This window comes from Pristiophorus japonicus, chromosome 26 (assembly GCF_044704955.1).
Source record: "Pristiophorus japonicus isolate sPriJap1 chromosome 26, sPriJap1.hap1, whole genome shotgun sequence".
Lineage (NCBI taxonomy): Eukaryota > Metazoa > Chordata > Chondrichthyes > Pristiophoridae > Pristiophorus > Pristiophorus japonicus.
In genome coordinates this window covers 9,346,186-9,367,557 of record NC_092002.1, presented here as the reverse complement: position 1 = coordinate 9,367,557, position 21,372 = coordinate 9,346,186, and the positions used below count along the sequence as shown (strand labels likewise).

Here is a 21,372-nt window from a genome sequence, read left to right as displayed (position 1 = left end):
TTGAAACACCTGGGAACTTTTTGACGTAGAAGCAAGTCATCCTCGATTGGAGGGACTGCCTATGATGATGATGATGCTAATCTGTACCTCTAGCCCATTTACCCGTTGCTCCGTACCCCTTGATACTCCTCCCTAACAAAAATCTATCGATCTCGGTCTTGAAAGTTTTAGTTATGCCCCAGCATCCACAGCCTTTTTGGGGAGGAGAGTTCCAAATTTCTACCACCCTTTGTGTGAAAAAGTGCTTTCTGATTTCACCCGTGGCTTGGCTCTAATTTTAAGATTGCGTTCTCTTGCTCTGAATTCCCCCACCTGAGGGAATAGATTGTTAAAAATTTGTTCATGGGATGTGGGCATCACTTCAGCTTTGTCTTTTGTACCCGCGTGCTGGGCTCCACCATCACTGAGGATGGGGATATTCATGGAGCCTCCTCCCGTTGGTTGTTTAATGATCCACGCCCGTAATGTCAGCCGTGGCTCAGTGGGCAGCACTCTCGCCTCGGAGTCAGAGGGTTGTGGGTTCACATCCCACTCCAGGGACTTGAGCACATCAATCCAAGCTGAGGGAGCGCCGCACTGTCGGAGGTGCCATCTTTCGGATGAGACGTTAAACCGAGGTCCCTGTCTGCTCTCTCAGGTGGACGTAAAAAATCCCACGGCCACTATTTCGAAGAAGAGCAGGGGAGTTTGTCCTGGGGCCATTATTTATCCCTCAATCAACAGTTTTTCTGGTCATTATCACATTGCTGGTTATGGGAGCTTGCTGTGCGTAAATTGACTGTGTTTCCCACATTGCAACAGTGACTACACTCCAAAAGTACTTCATTGGCTGTAAAGCACTTTGAGACGTCTGGTGGTCGTGAAAGGCGCTATATAAATGCAAGTCTTTTTTTTCTTTTCATTCATTCCACTAGAGTTTCTCTCCATCTGCCCTATCTTTCTATCATTTAAAACACCTCGATTAGATAATTCCTCGATCTTACATTCTTAAGGGCATAAGGGCATATAAAGGCAAGTTTACACAACAGAGCAGTTTTGGATTGCTGTAGCAAAGAGCCGGCAGCCACACGATGGACCGAATGGCCTCCTTCTGTGCTGTAAACTTCCATGAACATTGGACAGTTTCCAGAGAACCTTCAGTTCATCACCTATTGCTGTCACTTTCCTGACTCCAGTGGCACTCTGAAATTGAAAGGGTTCCATTTGGCTGCACCGAAACCCCTCACCGTGACAAGCCTCCAAGTCACACACCATCCTGACTTGGAACTACATCGGCCGTTCCTTCATCGTCGCTGGGTCAAAATCCTGGAACTGCCTCCCTAACAGCACTGTGGGAGCACCTTCACCACACAGACTGCAGCGGTTCAAGGCGGCGGCTCACCACCATCTTCTCAAGGGGCAATTAGGGATGGGCAATAAATGCCGGCCTTACCAGCGACACCCACATCCCAGGAACGTGTTGTGTATGTATGCCTGTTTACTGTGTGATGTCTGTAACACTGTTATGCCACACTGAATGTACCCTTATACTGTACACACCTTACCTGTACACCAGAGGGTGCTGCTGCTGGTGGAGACCTAGGGGTTGCCTGCACACTGCAGGTAACCCAGTATAAAAAGGAACTTACAGCTTGTTGTCGTCACTCAGAAGCTGCAAATAAAGGACTACAGGTCTACACAGTTTAAGTATCACACCCTGCCTCGTGGAGTCATTACTAAAGGTGCCTACATACACTACAACTGGCGACGGGAATACGAGGTTACGAACCACACGCTCAGCATGTCGAATCTCAGTATCTTTCAGCAATTTACCGATGGGGAAGATTGGGACGCTTTTGTAGAAAGATTGGAATACTTAAGGAGACTGGCTGCACTGTGCGACTTTGGCGACCACCTAAATGAAGCACTAAGGGACTCTAAACTGACGAGAGCAGTGCATCGCATTGATACTTCTAAGGGCAGAAATGCTGCCCCGAGTCCCACAACCCTGAGTCCGTCACATGGGGCAAATTGGCTAGCCCCGTGCTGGCGCTGTGGAAAAAAAGACCACCACGGCCCACCTGCAGAAAATGGCTGCAGCACCGCAAGGAGAAAATTTTTAAATCAAAATATGCCACGAGTGAGCATGGAGGAGCATCACGTGACACCGAGCGGCCAATCGGATTTGAAGGCTCTCTTAAAGGAGACCAGTAACCCAAAAAATTTAAAGGGGAAGTTTCAACTATTTGAGTACAAGGACTTTAAAGCTAAAGATGCAATTAAAGGGTGCAAATATGAAAATGTATGCAATGCAACCACGAATTGTGATGGTGGTTTAACTAATGTGACTAATGAGATGAATTCAGGTGTCAATAAGGTTAAGAACAAGTTTATTAAGCTTAACAATAATGATAGAGAATGTGAAATGCCTAATGTAAGTAAGCATGTCTGTTGAAACCAGGACACCCAAAAGTGATGCAAATGCTAGAATGTCTAATGCAGGCTCGACTATGTGTGATCAGATCCAAGGTGTCATGTATACCGGTAGGACACTGACAAAGGACATTGGGTCCTACAGGGACCATGCTGATGCCAATCGAATCCCCCTGTGGGAGACCCCCAGGTCCAGCAGGTTATCTGACCATGTAGCCTGGACCTTTGGAACGAATGTGATGCCCCTTTCAGGACACACACACACACACAGCCAGTGGGAGCAGACCCACTACAGGGACAGTGGTCAATGGGTAGCCCAGCCACCACCAATTGCAACCTGCGCCAGACCAGCCCTACAGCCCCTGGCCACCAGGGCCAACACCAGGAGCATGAGGCCAATACCCTCCAGCTTCCCTGGCAAACCCTGGGATGACCTGACCTTCATCCCAATTGGTGGACAAGGAGCCCACTCAGTCTTGTGGCCCTGGCACCACCCCACAACTACCCACATCACAGTGTATATACACCACCCACTGCTGCCGTGGCTACCCCTCCCCGAGGGATCCCACAACAGTGACACCCACTTGGTTTGTGTGTGAGGGAGGGGGAAACGTACGAGGCCAGCCTCAAGCACAGGGGTCACACCTGGCAACCACACACCCCTCACCACAACCTCCCATAGCCCACCACTGATCACCTCCCCGGGTCATGACAATAAGGATATGAAAAATGCTTAGGAGGGAGTATTGTTGTGTATGCATGCCTGTTTACTGTGTGATGTCTGTAACACTGTTATGCAACACTGAATGTACCCTTACACTGTACACACCTTGCCTGTACACCAGAGGGTGCTGCTGCTGGAGACCTAAGGGTTACCTGCACATAACCCAGTATAAAAAGGAACTCACAGCTTGTTGTCCTCACTCAGGAGCTGCAAATAAAGGACTACAGGTCTACACAGTTTAAGTATCATACCCTGCCTCGTGGAGTCATTACTAGAGTCGTGTGCTGACATACACGACAGAACAAATTTTTTGAATTGTGGAATGTGCTCTCACAAGGAATGGTTGATGCGAATCGCATCGAAAGGGAAGTTAGATAAGCACATGAGAGAGAAAAGAATAGAAGGATATGCTGATAGGGGTGAGATGAAGAGGGGTGGGAGGCGGCTTGTGTGGAGCATAAACCCCGGCACGGACCGGTTGGGCCGAATGGCCTGTTTCTGTGCTGTACGTTCTGTGCAACTCGATGTGGCAAAAAGGAGCAGTTTAAGAAGGAACCAAACTGGAAATTCAAGACACGTACACCCTGATTTTAACTCCAGGTGGATTCCCAGCTCAGGCCTGAGTTAAAATTGCAGTCGGATTTCAATGATGTCATCGGGCTGCAACACGCATATGTAAAGATTATCATCATCATAGACAGTCCCTCGAAACGAGGATGACTTGCTTCCATGCCAAAAAAGGATAAGTTCACAGATGTTTGGAAAGCAGTGATGGGATCGACCCAAGTCAGCATGGATTTATGAAAGGGAAATCCTGCTTGACAAATCTTCTGGAATTTTTTGAGGATGTAACTGGTAGAGTGGACAAGGGAGAACCAGTGGATGTGGTGTATTTGGGCTTTCAAAAGGCTTTTGACAAGGTCCCACACAAGAGATTGATGTGCAAAATTAAAGCACATGGGATTGGGGTAATGTACTGACGTGGATTGAGAACTGGTTGGCAGACAGGAAGCAGAGAGTCGGGATAAACAGGTCCTTTTCAGAATGGCAGGCAGTGACTAGTGGGGTACCGCAGGGCTCAGTGCTGGGACCCCGGCTATTTACAATATACATTAATGATTTGGATGAGGGAATTGAGTGTAATATCTCCAAGTTTGCAGATGACACTAAGCTGGGTGGCAGTATGAGTTGTGAGGAGGACGCTAAAAGGCTTCAGGGTGACTGGGACAGGTTAGTGAGTGGGCAAACGCGTGGCAGATGCAATATAATGTGGATAAATGTGAGGTTATCCACTTTGATGGCAAAAACACGAAGGCAGAATATTATAGCAGCAGATTAGGAAAAGGGGAAGTGCAGCGAGACCTGGGTGTCATTGTACATCAGTCATTGAAAGTTGGCATGCAGGTTCAGCAGGCAGTGAAGAAGGCAAATGGTATGTTGGCCTTCATAGCTCGGGGATTTGAGGAGAAGGAGCAGGGAGGTCTTACTGCAGTTGTACAGGGCCTTAGTGAGGCCTCACCTGGAATATTGTGTTCAATTTTGTCTCCTAATCTGAGGAAGGACGTTCTTGCTATTGAGGGAGTGCAGCGAGGGTTCACTAGACTGATTCCCGGGATGGCAGGACTGACATATGAGGAGAGACTGGATCGACTGGGCCTGTATTCACTGGAGTTTAGAAGGATGAGAGGGGATCTCATAGAAACATATAAAATTCTGACGGGACTGGACAGGTTAGATGCAGGAACAATGGTCACGATGTTGGGGAAGTCCAGAACCAGGGGACACAGTCTAAGGATAAGGGGTAAGCCATTTAGGACTGAGATGAGGAGAAACTTCTTCACTCAGAGGATTGTTAACCTGTGGAATTTCCTGCCGCAGAGTTGTTGATGCCAGTTCATTGGATATATTCAAGGGGGAGTTAGATATGGCCCTTATGGCTAAAGGGATCAAGGGGTATAGAGAGAAAGCAAGAAAGGGGTATTGAGGTAAATGAATAGCCATGATCTTATTGAATGGTGGTGGAGGCTCGAAGAGCTGAATGGCCTACTCCTGCACCTATTTTCTATGTATCTATGTTTCAATGAAGGACTTAATACTCCAGATCCTGAAGGATGGAAGATGCCTGTGCGTGGATTTTTTAACGTGTGGTGGCCATTGCACACCAGCCAGCACACGGGCTTGACAGAGCTAGGTCTTGGTCCAGTGGTTAGGGTTAACCAAGACGACTGGAGACCAGCTCTGCTGCACGGACCTAGTGCGCGCACATATCACAGTGTGGGCTGGTCCGGGCTGCCCCAGGGCCTCTGGCCCCGAACTCACGCCTCTCCTGGGCCCCGATCACATCCCCCCACAATCTCTATCCGCTCCTGCTGTATCTGCCCACACTCCAATCACCGACCTGGACCTTGATGACGTCACTCTTCGCTGCCGTCACCCTCTTGCACCAGCTCGCGCCGCTCCCAGGCCGCCGCACCTCCGCTGGTGTTCTCACGCGGGTCAGGGCCTCCAGACTGATGAGAACACCGTATGTAAAGAAGGACCCTGTTGGCTCCGGGCGCTTGTCCTTGCTGCCCGCTCAGGAGAGCATGTTAAAACCACCGATATTGCGATCATGGCAGCTTTCGGACAGATAAGAGACAAGGGCGATTTTAACCGCCCGCCCGCCGGATTTCTGCTGGGCGAGTAGGGTTAAAATCACCCCAATTCTCCTCTGAGAATCAAGTACCAGCACGAACCATTTTTCATCACTTCTTCTGTACGGGTAAAAACTTCTAAAATGATATTTTCCACCTGCTGGGAAGAAGCTTTTACTGCTTCGTGCAGCGCAGGGAGTACTGGAAATGTCAACTCTGGAGCGTTTTCTCAGTTAGCAGATATAATGAAGATGAATGATTAATTAGAAGAGTGGGTGTTAATGGCTGCCCTGCTTCGCAATGAGAGAAAGTAAAATGAACTTAATACCCTCTTCACACTGTGCGATGTTTCTGAACACAAGTGTATGCAGAGATTGCCTCACAGCAGGAATGAAAAGAAAGACTTGCATTCATATAGCGCCTTTCACAACCACCGGACGTCTCAAAGTGCCCTACAGCCAATGAAGCACTTTTGGAGTGTAGTCACTGTTGTAATGTGGGAAACGCGGCAGCCAATTTGCGCACAGCAAGCTCCCACACACAGCAATGTAATAATGACCAGATAATCTTTTTTTTTTGTTATGTCATTTGAGGGATAAATATTGGCCCCAGGACACTGAGGATAACTCCCCTGCTCTTCTTCAAAATAGTGGCCGTGGGATCTTTTACGTCCACCTGAGAGAGCAGATGGGGCCTCGGTTTAACGTCTCATCCAAAAGACGGCACCTCTGACAGTGCAGCACTCCCTGAGCACTGCACTGGGAGTGTCAGCCTAGATTTACGTGCTCAGGTCTCTGGAGTGGGACTTGAAACCACAACCTTCTAACTCAGAGGTGAGTGTGCTGTCCACTGAGCCACAGCTGGCACTGTTGGTATGAATGAGTTGGTATGGATTGCCGCAGAGGCAATGTGTGCCACTCATGCAGTGCTTTTCAAATCCCCCCATGGTCTCGTCCCTCCCTACCTCTCTGACCTCCTCCAGCCCTACAACCCCCCCCGGGATCTCTGCACTCCTCCAATTCTGGCCTCTTGAGCATCCCCCGATTTCCATCGCCCCACCATTGGTGGCTGCGCCATCAGCTGCCAAGGCCCTAAGCTCTGGAATTCCCTCTCTGAACCTCTCCATCTTTCTCTCCTCCGCTCCTTAAAACCTGCCTCTTTGACCAAGGTTTTGCTCATCTGCCCTGATACCTCCTTCTGCGGTTCGGTGTCAAACTTTGTTTGACAACCGCTCCTGTGAAGCGCCTTTGGACGTTTTACTATGTTAATGGCGCTATATGTGTTCGGGTGGAGCATAAACACCAGCACGAGCCAGTTGGGCCTGTTTCTGTGATGCACATTCGATGTAATTACAGTGAGAGGGGTGCACACAGAGGGCGTGCATTCAGACAGGCAGATCCATAGGTTTCTTTATTGGTGAACTTGTGGGGCACAGGCTACACATTTTATATGAAGGATCACCGTGTCTTCAGGACACCGTGGCTTTAGTCCGCAGCTGCCCCACACCGAGCTCTGTCGGCCTGATGTTCAGTCGGCAGATCCTTGTTATATTGCAGGTCAGAGGCTGGGTATTCTGCGGCGAGTGTCTCACCTCCCGACTCCACCATCTACAAGGCACAAGTCAGGAGTGCGATGGAACACTCTCCACTTGCCTGGATGAGTTGCAGCTCCAACAACACTCCAGAAGCTCGACACCAGGACCAAGCAGCCCGTTTGATCGGCACGCTACCCACCACCTTCAACACTCACTCCCTCCACCACCGGTGCCCCCTGGCTGCAGTGTGCACCGTCTACAAGATGCACTGCAGCAACTCGCCAAGGCTTCTTCGGCAGCACCTCCCAAACCCGCGACCTCTACCGCCTAGAAGGACAAGGGCAGCAGGCGCATGGGAACACCACCACCTCCACGTTCCCCTCCCAGTCACACACCATCCCGACTTGGAAATATATCGGCCATTCCTTCATCGTCGCTGGGTCAAAATCCTGGAACTCCCTCCCTAACAGCACTATGGGAGCACCTTCACCACACGGACTGCAGCGGTTCAAGAAGGCGGCTCACAGTGGGAGTTTGCTGTGCGCAAATTGGCTGTTGCGTTTCCTACATTGCAGCAGTGACTATACTTCAAAAAGTACTTCATTGGCTGTAAAGCGCTTTGGGACGTCCGCTGGTCGTGAAAGGCGCTATATGAATGCAAGTCTTTCTTTCTTGGCACCAGACTGGAGTTATACTGCAGCCTATGCAGACAGTCTGGGAGGTGAAATGTTCACCTTAGCATGAAAATGGCAATGCTGAAGGAGGCCATTCAGCCCAAAGCCCCTGTTCTCGCTCCAAAACCCATTTCCCTTCTCTTTCCCTGTCCCACAAGTGATTATTAATGAGTAAGGCCATTTGATCCATCTTAACTCATCCATCCAAAGCACTCCACCCTTTGCATGACTAATGTCCGTTTAAATGCTGTGGTGACTTAGCCTCAAAAGCCCCTTTGCAGTAACTTGCTAGGCATCCCAATAACCTTTTGCATGAAAACAGTTCTCCCAACCTTTATATATCTATAACATTCAAATAATATAAATTAAATGCCTTGTGGATTCAGCTGCATAGGTGCGAAGCTCTGGAACTCCCTCCCTAAACCTCTCTGCCTCTCTCTCTTCTCCTTCAAGCTGCTCCTTTAAACCTACCTCCTTGAACAAGCTGTTGGTCAGCTGTGCTAATGTCTCCTTATGTGGCATGGTCCCGGCCTGCAAGACCATCGGCAGGCCGGGGCCATTAGAGGGAGCAATGTGCGTGCGACGGCTGGGAAGAGGGAAGACATCGCCCAAATCCAGGTGGCTGACTGCAGCGCGGGCAGGTACAGCAGGAGTGGCGAGGTTGGGGCGATGGAACGGCGAGAGATTGTGGAGCGGTGTGATCGGGGCCCAGGAGAGGCGAGGGCCCAGGGACAGCATGGACCAGCCCACACTGCGATATGTGTGCGCGCTAGGGCCGTGCAGCAGAGCTGGTCTCCAGTCGTGTTGGTTAAGCCTTGCCACTGGACCAAGACCTAGCTCTGTCAAGCCCGTGTGGTGGCTACCCCACGTTAAAAAAATCCACACACAGGCATCTTCCACTCTTCAGGATGTAGTTCGGGATCCGGAATATTAGGTCCTTCATTGAAACACCTGTGAACTCATCCTTTTTTGGCGTGGAAGCAAGTCATCCTCGCTTCGAGGGATCGCCTATGATGATGATGATGTGGCTTGCTGTCAAATTCTGTTTGATAACGCTCCTGTGAATCGCCTTGGGATGGCTGACTACGTTAAAGGCGCTATATAAATGCACATTGTACAGCACACGCACTCCCTGGAAACGTCACCATCACATTTCAGGCATCACACTTGAGGATAAATATATATCTGAGCTGAGAAGCTGTTTGAATGTGGAATTAGTGGCAATTGATTCAGGATAACAACTTGCATTTATATAGCGCCTTTAAAGCAGTGAAGCATCCCAAGACTCGTGGCAGGGGAGAAATCAGACAAAATTTGACACCGAGCCACGAAAGGAGATATTAGGGCAGATGGTCAAATACGTAGGTTTTAAGGAGCGTCTTAAAGGAGGAAACTAAAACTAGGGGACATAGTCTTAGAATAAGGAGCCGCCCATTTAAAACTGAGATGAGGAGAAATTTCTTCTCTCAGACGGTTGTAAATCTGTGGAATGCTCTGCCCCAGAGAGCTGTGGAGGCTGGGTCATTGAATATATTTCATTATCATAGGCAGTCCCTCGAAACAAGGATGAGCCGCTTCCACGCCTAAAAGGGATGAGTCCACAGGCATTTCAATGAAGGACCTAATATTCCGGATCCCGAACTACATCCTGAAGGGTGGAAGATGCCTGTGAGTGGCTGATGCACACCAGCCACCACACGGGCTTGACAGAGCTAGGCCTTGGTCCAGTGGCAAGGATTAACCAAGACGACTGGAGACCTGCTCTGCTGAATATATTTAAGGCGGAGATAGACAGATTTCTGAGCGATAAGGGTTATGGGGAGTGGGCGGGGAAGTGGAGCTGAGTCCATGATCAGATCAACCATGATCTTATTGAATGGCGGAGCAGACTCGAGGGGCCGAATGGCCGACTCATGCTCCTATTTCTTATGTTCTTATGAAAGAGAGAGGCGGAGAGGTCTAGGGAGGGAATTCCGGAGCTTAGGGCCCAGGCAACTGAGGGCACGGCCAAAGGGTATTCCCGAAGTTTATCCATTTCTAACCCAAAGGAATGTGGGATCACTGAAGAGTTACAGTGTTGAGACCTTTTTGCTCCACACAGTATGTTGGCAGAAGCAGTCACCATCTGGTAAGTATTAAATAGAGAGCAGGCAGGTAGTAAGATGCTGCGGGAGATGATTTATGTCCTACCAGTGGGAGTGGGTTGACCTGACACTTCAAGAGGAACAGTGTCGAGAGAGAGTTATGGCCAACACCAACGCTCGCATATTCCACACTTTGCGTGAGGTAGGTAATTAAAATGATATAGGTGTATAATTATTCTAACTCTTTGAGTGCCAAGGGTGTCAGGGACTGGCTCCTGAGCCTTTAAGAACATAAGAACATAAGAGTTAGGAGCAGGAGTCGGCCATTTGGCCCCTCGAGCCTACGCCGCCATTCAATGAGATCATGGCTGATCTTCTACCTCAACTCCACTTTCCTGCACTGTCCTCATAGCCCTTGATTCCCAAAAATTCATCGGTCTCTGTCTTGAATGGTTGTGGGTTCAAGTCCCACTCCAGGGACTTGAGCACACAAAAATCTAGGCCGACACTCCCAGTGCAGTGCTGAGGGAGTGCCACACTGTCGGAGGTGCCGTCTTTTGGATGAGATGTTAAACCGAGGCCCCGTCTGCTCTCTCAGGTGGACGTAAAAGATTCCATGGCACTATTTCAAAGAAGAGCAGGGGAGTTATCCCCGGTGTCCTGGGCCAATATTTATCCCTCAATCAACAATAACAAGGAAGAAACAGATTATCTGCTCATTATCATATTGCTGTATGTGGGAGCTTACTGCGCGCAAATTGGCTGCTGCGTTTCCCACATTACAACAGTGACTACACTCCCAAAGTATTTCATTGGTTGTGAAGCGCTTTGAGATGGTCATTGGTTGTGAAAGGCGCTATATAAATCCAAGTCTTTCTTTCTTTTTCAATATACTCTCAAAGACTGAGCCTCCACAGCCCTCTGGGGTAGGGAATTCCAAAGATTCACCACCCTCTGAGTGAAGCAGTTTCTTCTCATCTAAGTCCTAAATGGCCGTGCCCTTATTCTGAGAACCCTTATTTGGAATGCAAATCTGTGAGCAAGGATCTTCATTAATCTTCATGCCCCAGGCAGGGAGTCCCACCCGAAGGGAGCCACAGGCCCAGGGAGAGAGCCACAACTCCCGGATCTGGCGATTCTCAGAGCTCCCTTTGAGTGCAGCTCCCAGCTGAGAGGGCGGGATTCCCAAATTCACCCCAAGGTAACAAAATAGGTTGGAATCTTAGCACGAAGACGCCCTGGAAGTCCAACATCAGTAAAGGTAACAACGTGTGATTAGTAAGGAACAGGAAAAGGACCAGCGATCTCAAGAAACATTGAAAATAGGTGCAGGAGCAGGCCATTCAGCCCTGCACCACCATTCAATATGATCATGGCTGATCATGCAACTTCAGTACCCCACTCCTGCCTTCTCTCCATACCCGCTGATCCCTTTAGCCATAAGGGCAACATCTAACTCCCTTTTGAATATATCCAACGAACTGGCCTCAACAACTTTCTGTGGTAAAGAATTCCACAGGTTCACAATTCTCTGGGTGAAAAAGTTTCTCCTCATCTCGGTTCTAGATACATAAGAACATAAGAATTAGGAACAGGAGTAGGTCATCTAGCCCCTCGAGCCTGCTCCGCCATTCAACAAGATCATGGCTGATCTGGCCGTGGACTCAGCTCCACTTCCCGCCCTCTCCCCGTAACCCTTAATTCCTTTATTGGTTAAAAATCTATCTATCTGTGATTTGAATACATTCAATGATCTAGCCTCAACTGCTTCCTTGGGCAGAGAATTCCACAGATTCACAACCCTCTGGGAGAAGAAATTCCTTCTCAACTCGGTTTTAAATTGGCTCCCCCGTATTTTGAGGCTGTGCCCCCTAGTTCTAGTCTCCCCGACCAGTGAAACAACCTCTCTGCCTCTATCTTGTCTATCCCTTTCATTATTTTAAATGTTTCTATAAGATCACCCCTCATCCTTCTGAACTCCAACGAGTAAAGACCCAGTCTACTCAATCTATCATCATAAGGTAACCCCCTCATCTCCGGAATCAGCCTAGTGAATCGTCTCTGTACCCCCTCCAAGGCTAGTATATCCTTCCTTAAGTAAGGTGACCAAAACTGCACGCAGTACTCCAGATGCGGCCTCACCAATACCCTGTACAGTTGCAGCAGGACCTCCCTGCTTTTGTACTCCATCCCTCTTGCAATGAAGGCCAACATTCCATTCGCCTTCCTGATTACCTGCTGCACCTGCAAACTAACTTTTTGGGATTCATGCACAAGGATCCAAAAAGAGTTTCATGCACAAGGAGGCTGGGGGTATAGCTCAGTGGTAGAGCATTTGACTGCAGATCAAGAGGTCCCTGGTTCAAATCCAGATGCCCCCTCAGAGTCATTCATGTTGCACAACTAATCATTCTGTGCTCCTCAGTGACCATAAGCACTGTGAATCCTTGTGGTGATGAAGGTCAATTGGAGTTTTTCCTAAAAGAGTTTCATGCACAAGGACCCCCAGGTCCCTCTGCACCGCAGCATGTTGTAATTTCTCCCCATTCAAATAATATTCCCTTTTAATGTTTTTTTTTTCCCCAAGGTGGATGACCTCACATTTTCCGACATTGTATTCCATCTGCCAAACCTTAGCCCATTCGCTTAACCTATCTAAATCTCTTTGCAGCCTCTCTGTGTCCTCTACACAACCCGCTTTCCCACTAATCTTTGTGTCATCTGCAAATTTTGTTACACTACACACTGTCTCCTCTTCCAGGTCATCTATGTATATTGTAAACAGTTGTGGTCCCAGCACCGATCCCTGTGGCACACCACTAACCAACGATTTCCAACCGGAAAAGGACCCATTTATCCCGACTCTCTGCTTTCTGTTAGCTAGCCAATTCTCTATCCATGCTAATACATTTCCTCTGACTCCGCGTACCTTTATCTTCTGCAGTAACCTTTTGTGTGGCACCTTATCGAATGCCTTTTGGAAATCTAAATACACCACATCCATCGGTACACCTCTATCCACCATGCTCGTTATATCCTCAAAGAATTCCAGTAAACTAGTTAAACATGATTTCCCCTTCATGAATCCATGCTGCGTCTGCTTGATTGCACTATTACTATCTAGATGTCCCGCTATTTCTTCCTTAATGATAGCTTCAAGCATTTTCCCCACTACAGATGTTAAACTAACCGGCCTATAGTTACCTGCCTTTTGTCTGCCCCCTTTTTTAAACAGAGGCGTTATATTAGCTGCTTTCCAATCCAATGGTACCTCCCCAGAGTCCAGAGAATTTTGGTAGATTATAATGAATGCATCTGCTATAACTTCCGCCATCTCTTTTAATACCCTGGGATGCATTTCATCAGGACCAGGGGACTTGTCTACCTTGAGTCCCATTAGCCTGTCCAGCACTACCCCCACTAGTGATAGTGATTATCTCAAGGTCCTCCCTTCCCACATTCCCGTGACCAGAAAGTTTTGGCATGGTTTTTTTGTCTTCCACTGTGAAGACCGAAGCAAAATAATTGTTTAAGGTCTCAGCCATTTCCACATTTCCCATTATTAAATCCCCCTTCTCATCTTCTAAGGGACCAACATTTACTTTAGTCACTCTTTTTTGTTTTATATATCGGTAAAAGCTTTTACTATCTGTTTTTATGTTTTGCGCAAGTTTACTTTCGTAATCTATCTTTCCTTTCTTTATTGCTTTCTTAGTCATTCCTTGCTGTCGCTTAAAATTTTCCCAATCTTCTAGTTTCCCACTAACCTTGGCCACCTTATACGCATTGGTCTTTAATTTGATACTCTCCTTTATTTCCTTGGTTATCCACGGCTGGTTATCCCTTCTCTTACTGCCCTTCTTTTTCACTGGAATATCTTTTTGTTGAGCACTATGAAAGAGCTCCTTAAAAGTCCTCCACTATTCCTCAATTTTGCCACCATTTAGTCTGTGTTTCAAGTCTACTTTAACCAACTCTGCCCTCATCCCACTGTAGTCCCCTTTGTTTAAGCATAGTACGCTCGTTTGAGACACTACTTCCTCACCCTCAATCTGTATTACAAATTAAACCATACTGTGATCACTCATTCTGAGAGGATCTTTTACTGGGAGATCGTTTATTATTCCTGTCTCATTACACAGGACCAGATCTAAGATAGCATGCTCCCTTGTAGGTTCTGTAACATACTGTTCTGAGAAACAATCCCGTATACATTCTATGAATTCCTCCTCAAGGCTACCCCATGCGATTTGATTTGACCAATCGATATGTAGGTTAAAATCCCCCATGATTACTGCCGTTCCTTTTTCACATGCCTCCATTATTCCCTTGATTATTGACGTCCCACTGTGAAGTTATTATTTGGGGGCCTATAAACTACGCCCGCCAGTGACTTTTTCCCCTTACTATCTCTAATCTCCACCCACAATGATTCAACATTTTGTTCATTAGAGCCAATATTGTCTCTCACAACTGCCCTGATATCATCCTTTATTAACAGAGCTACCCCACCTCCTTTCCCTTCTTGTCTATCTTTCTGAATTGTCAGATACCCCTGTATGTTTAATTCCCAGTCTTGGCCACCCTGCAACCATGTTTCTGTAATGGCCACCAAATCATACCCATTTGTAATGATTTGTGCCGTCAACTCATTTACTTTATTTCGAATGCTGCGTGCGTTTAGGTAGAGTGTTTTAATATTAGTTTTTAAACCATGATTTTTAGTTTTGACCCCTCCTGCAGCCCCTTTATATTCATACATATTGTCCCTTCCTATCACCTTGTGGTTTACACTTACCCCAATGCTACTCTGCTCTGTTGCCTCATGCCTTTTGCATTCTTTTTTGGGGTCCTGTTCATCTGAGCTCTCACCCACTCTAACTAGCTCAGAGCCCTCTCCTGGGTTTCGAATACTCCTTGCACTGAAGCACCGAGCTTTCATGCTTGCCTTTTTATTACACTTTGACGCTTTAGAATTTTGCTGTACTGTCTAAGGATAAGATGGCTTACCCCTTATCCTTAGACTGTGACCCCTGGTTCTGGATTTCCCCAACATCGGGAACATTCTTCCTGCATCTAACCTGTCCAATCCCGTCCGAATTTTAAATGCTTCCAAGCATTTAAGGATCCCCTCACATCCTTCTAAATTCCAGTGAATATAAGCCTAGTCAATCCACTCTTTCTTCATATTTCAGCCCCTCTTTTTTCCAATGAGTCAACGGCACAAATTTCTCTCAGTCCCTCCTCCCTCCAGAAAGTAGAAAGAAAGACTTGCATTTATATAGCGCCTTTCACGACTACCGGACGTTTCAGAGTGCTTTACAGCTAATGAAGTACTTTGTGAGTGTAGTCGCTGTTGTAATGTGGGAAACGCGGCAGCCAACCTGCGCACAGCAAGCTCCCACAATCAGCAATGTGATATGACTAGATAATCTGTTTTTTGTTATGTTGAATGAGGGATAAATATTGGCCCCAGGTCACATCCAATGGCCTCTTGAACTCACTTATACTAGCTGCGTCTCTCGTAACTTATTCCACAATCTAATGCCCTTGGCATGCATACAAATCTGACTTCCCTCTTGCATAGGAACAGTAGGCCATTCAGCCCCTCGAGCCGGTTTTAACTAGATCATGGCTGCACTGTACCTCAACTCCATTTACCCTCCTTGGCTACACATCCCTTAATAGCCTTGCCTAACCCTGGGACCTGATCGACACCTCACAGAGCCACAGTGCTGCCTGTTGCTAATGTCACCCAGTATCGTATTTCCTTGTGTCTTACTGCAGCTAACCACTGCTCTGGCAGTTCCAGGTTGTATTCCCTCATGTCTAGAAGATTAAGGGGTGATCAAATTGAGGTATTATATCTAATTGGTGCTCAGTGGGCAGCACACTCGCCTCCTTGAGTCAGAAGGTCGTGGGTTCGAGTCCCACTCCAGGGACTTGAGCACAAAAATCTAGGCTGACACTCCCAGTGCAGTGCTGAGGGAGCGCTGCACTGTCGGAGGTGCCGTCTTTCGGATGAAACGTTAAACCGAGGCCTCGTCTGCTCCCTCAGGTGGACGTAAAAGAAGAGCAGAGGGAGTTATCCCCACTGTCCTGGGGCCAATATTTATCCCTCAGTCAACTTAATAAAAACACACTATCTGGGTCATTATCACTTTGCTGTTCGTGGGAGCTTGCTGTGCGCAAATTGGGCACGTTTCCCACATTACAACAGTGACTGCACTCCAAAAGTCCTTCGTGGCTGTAAAGCGCTTTGGGATGTCCGGTGGTCATGAAAGGCGCTATATAAATGCAAGTCTTTACTTTTAGTTAAGATAATTGAAGGATTGGATAGGATAGATCGAGAGAAATTATTTCCTCTGCTCGGAGGTGTCCACAACAAGGGGGCATAACCTTAAAATTAGAGGCGGGCCATTCAGAGGTGATGTCAGAATACACTTCTTCACACCAAGGGATACGGGGATTGGGCGGGAAATTGGCATTGAGGTCAAAGATCAGCCACGATCTTATTGAATGGCGGAACAGGCTCGAGGGGCCATTTGGCTTACTCCTGCTCCTATTTCTTATATTCTTACAAAATCTGGAACTCTCTCCCTCTCAAAGCTAGGAACAAGGCTGGGAGTCGATTAAAAATGTCAAAACTGAAGGATAGATTTTTTTTTTATTGGGCAAGGGTATTAAGGGTTACGGAACCAAGCAAAGTTACAGACGGATGCAGATCAGCCATGATCTAATTGAATGGCGGAACGGGGCTAGACAGGGTAGATGCAGGGAGGATGTTTCCCCCGGGCTGGGGAGTCTAGAACCAGGGGTCACACAGTCTCAGAATAAGGGGTCGGCCATTTAGGACTGAGATGGGGAGAAACGTCTTCACTCAGAGGGTGAAATGATGATGATGGTGAATCTTTGGAATGCTCTGCCCCAGAGGGCTGTGGAGGCTCAGTCTTTGAGTATATTCAAGACAGAGATCGATAGATTTTTGGACTCTAAGGGAATCGAGGGATATGGGGATCGGGCGGGAAAGTGGAGTTGAGGTCGAAGATCAGCCGTGATCTCATTGAATGGCGGAGCGGGCTCGAGGGGCTGAATGGCCTCCTCCTGTTCCTCTGTTCCACAGCTCGGTGTGGTACAGAGATCACCCTCAGCTGCTTGCTGGCCACCGCTGCTCTTTATTCCAAACAGGCTGCTGGAAAGAGAGGAGTGTGAAGGGAAAATGCCAGCCGCCCTTTCCCCGGCATCAAGGCCTCGACAGAAGACGAAGCATCTGATTCTGAATTCACAGGCCGTCGCCTCGCTTGCCAGGCAAGCAAGACGACGGTCTGTGAATTCAGAATCAGATGTTTCGTCTTCTGCCGAGGCCTTGATGCCGGGGAAAGGGCGGCTGGCATTTCAGGGGCTGCATTAACCAACTGCTCAAGGTGCGGTGCACGGTTGTTGTCGGAATAAAATCAATACAGGCTGTCACCGATAGCTGGAAGTCTGACCTTTCCTGAAATCAAGCTGGACCAGAACGATTCCAGAGCCGAGTGCAGCGACCTAGCGAGAGGTCAGAATCTTCCAATTACATATTGCTTCCACAAGCGGAGATGCTGCACGCACTATACTGAGGACCCTTCATCACCCACCCCCCCCCCCCCCCCGATCCCCCGCCCACATCCATTCCCTCCTCCCGCTCCCCTAAACATTCCACTTGAATGCCACTGAACAGTCAAAGAAATAGGCCTTGCATTTCTATAGCGCCTGTCACGACCTCAGGACGTTCCAAAGCGCTTTACAGCCAATGAAGTACTTTTTGCAGGGCTGCAATGTAAGAAACGGCAATTTAAGAAACGCACAGCAAGATTCCTCAAACAGCAATTAGATAAATGCCCAGATAATATATATTTTTTTAAATTATGCTGGTTGAGGGATAAATAGCGGCCCCGGGAGTAGCGTGGTGGCTCCGACTTGCGAGGAAAGACTGGATCGACTAGGCTTATATTTACTGGAATTTAGAAGGATGAGAGGGGATCTCATAGAAACATATAAAATTCTGACGGGATTGGACAGGTTCGATGCAGGAAGAATGTTCCCGATGTTGGGGAAGTCCAGAACCAGGGGTCACAGTCTAAGGATAAGGGGTAAGCCATTTAGGACCGAGATGAGGAGAAACTTCTTCACCCAGAGAGTGGTGAACCTGTGGAATTCTCTACCACAGAAAGTTGTTGAGGCCAGTTCTTTAGATATATTCAAAAGGGAGTTAGATGTGGCCCTTATGGCTAAAGGGATCAAGGGGTATGGAGAGAAAGCAGGAATGGGGTACTGAAGTTGCATGATCAGCCATGATCATATTGAATGGTGGTGCAGGCTCGAAGGGCCGAATGGCCTGCTCCTGCACCTATTTTCTATGGAAAATCCAACGGCAGGTGGGGGCCATAAAAGGTGAGCGGGCCCCTGGAGCAGCGTGGCGGAATACCACTTCAGCGTACAGCGCGAGCTGGTGCAGAAGGGCGACGGCAGTGAAAAGGGCAACTGGTTTGGACGTCATCATAACCCAGGGCGGTGATTGGAATGTGGGCAGATACAGCGAGGCTGGAGTGAAGGAGTGGCGAGAGATTGCAGAGCAATATGATCAAGATCCAGGGGAGGCGTGAGTTCGGGGCCCAGAAGAGGCGGGGGCCCAGGGGGCAGCACGGGCCCAGCCCACACTGTGCGATATGGTGCGCGCACGAGGTCCGTGCAGCAGAGCTGGTCTCCGGGCATCCTAGTTAACCCTTGCCACTGGACCAAGACCTAGCTCTGTCGAGCCCGTTTTGTGGCTGATGTGCAACGGCCACCCCACGTTAAAAAAATCCACGCACAGGCATCTTCCAAATACAGTTCGGGATCTGGAATATCAGGTCCTTCATTGAAACACCTGCGAACTCATCCCTTTTTGGTGTGGAAGCAAGTAATCCTCGATTCGAGGGACTGCCTTAGAAGATGAAGAAATATTGGTCCAGGACACCAAGGATAACTCCCCTGCTCTGCTTTGAAATTGTGCCCTGGGATCTTTTACACCCACGTGAGAGGGCAGACGGGGCTTCGGTTTAACATCTCATCCGAAAGACGGCAGCTCCGACAGTGCAGCGCTCCCTCAGCACTGCACTAGAGGGTTAGCCTGGATTTTTGGGCTCAAGTCACTGGAGTGGGACTTGAACCCACACAGTGTTCTGACTCAGAGATGAGTGTGCTGCCCACTGAGCCACAGCTGACACACCATCCAGGTTTGGAAGGATAGTCTGCTTTTTTTGAATGGCGGAGAGAAATTGGTGCCGATTGTCCCAAACCCCAAGATGAGTAACAATAATCTTAAGTGATTGGCTTAGGGGTGTCCGGAGAGCACCCTCAGCAGTTCAGAGGTTTTTCTCTAATTATTTTTCCTTCTTCCAGGAGATTGCATAACCGTGCCGGAGGGGGAGAGGGAGGTATTGAAAGACAGACTTGCATTTGTAGAGCGTCTTTCACGACCACCGGATGTCTCAAAGCGCCAATGAAATACTTTATAAAAAGTATAGTCACTGTTGTAATGTGGGAAACGCGGCAGCCAATTTGCGCACAGCAAGCTCCCACAAACAGCAATGTGATGGGAAGGGGAAGCATGTTTGATAGGCCAGCTGATCTTCCCAACCCCATCCCCCGCTCTAATATTAATCAGGAGAGATGAGAAAACTGGGGCAGGGGGGGGGGGGAAGAGATAGTGATTTATTGGAAATTAGATGCTGCCGAGATGAATATGAATGCAACAACCAACCAAGTCAACTCTGTGAGCCTCTGAATGTATTGGCTTCGAATGTTGTGTTGCTAAATTAATGCCGTGGCTCAGTGGGCAGCACTCTCTCTCGCCTCTCAGTCAGAAGGTCGTGGGTTCAAGTCCCATTCAAGGGACTTGAGCACATAAATCCAGGCTGACCCTCCCAGTGCAGTGCTGAGGGAGCGCTGCGCTGTCGGAGGGTGCCGTCTTTCGGTTGAGACGTTAAACCGAGGTCTCTCAGGTGGGGTGTAAAAGATCCCACGGCACTATTTCGAAGAAGAGCAGGGGAGTTCTCCCCAGTGTCCTGACCAATATTTATCCCTCAATCAACATAGCAAAAGCACAGATTACCTGGGGCATTATCACATTGCTGTGTGTGGGAGCTTGCTGTGCGCAAATTGGCTGCTGCGTTTCCCGCATTACAACACTCCAAAGGTACTTCATTGGCTGTAAAGCGCTTTGAGATGTCCAGTGGTTGTGAAAGGCGCTATATAAATGCAAGTCTTTTTTTTTCTTACTTACATACATCAGTTAGATGCTGAGAGGTTGTTTCCTCCGGGCTGGGGAGTCTAGAACCAGGGGGCACAGTCGCAGGATAAAGGGTCAGCTATTTAGGACTGAGATGAGGAGGAATTTCTTCACTCAGAGGGTGGTGAATCTTTGAACCCCAGAGGGCTGAGGATGCTCAGTCTTTGAGTGTATTCAAGGCTGAGATTGACAGTTTTTTGGACTCTCGGGGAAATCAGGGGATATGGGGATCGGGCGTGAAAGTGGAGTTGAGGTAGAGGATCAGCCATGATCTTACTGAATGGTGGAGCAGGTTCGAGGGGCTGAATGGCCGACACCTGCTCTTATTTCTTATGTTCTTAATCTTCCATTGTATCAACTGCACATCTCTATTTAAACATTCTGATCCACGCTGGAGTGAGTAACTGAGTTATTCCGGCTCGTACACTATCAGGAGCTGTGCTGCATTGTTAAACGTGGTCTGCTTACAACATCAAACACATTCATTATATCTGACTTCCCTTATTTATTTCTTGCTGCATATTGTGCTCAGGTTGAAGAATGAGAGTCGCGAAGAATGGAATACATCCCCATTTCAGCAAACCCAGTGTCCACATTAAGCAGACTCAGGCCAGGTACAGCTTAGGTTCGTTAAAAGAAAGACTTGCATTTATATAGCGCCTTCCATGACCGCCAGACGTCTCAAAGCGCTTTACAGCCAATGAAATACTTTTTTTTTAGCGTGCAGTCGCTGTTGCAATGTGGGAAACGCAGCAGCCAATTTGCGCACAGCAAGCTCCCACAAACAGCAACGTGATAATGACCAAATAATAAGGGTTTTTTTAGTAATGTTGATTGAGGGATAAATATTGGCCCCAGGACACCGGGGATAACTCCCCTGCTCTTCTTTGAAATAGTGCCGTGGGATCTTTTACAGCCAGCTGACAGAGCAGACGAGGCCTCGATTTAACGTCTCATTTGAAAGACGGCACCTCTGACAGTGCAGCACTCCCTCAGCACTGCACT

The 21,372-nt window shown here is 48.2% G+C and overlaps 1 protein-coding gene and 1 non-coding gene across 2 annotated transcripts in view; one reads left to right on the top strand and one right to left on the bottom strand.

Annotated features, from left to right (window-relative positions):
• Positions 1–21,372, bottom strand: part of LOC139239075 (neuronal PAS domain-containing protein 3-like) — a 304,556-nt gene that overhangs the window by 125,899 nt on the left and 157,285 nt on the right. The window lies entirely within an intron of this gene.
• Positions 12,371–12,442, top strand: trnac-gca (transfer RNA cysteine (anticodon GCA)). Its single transcript has one exon. It is a non-coding gene; the product is annotated as a tRNA-Cys (tRNA).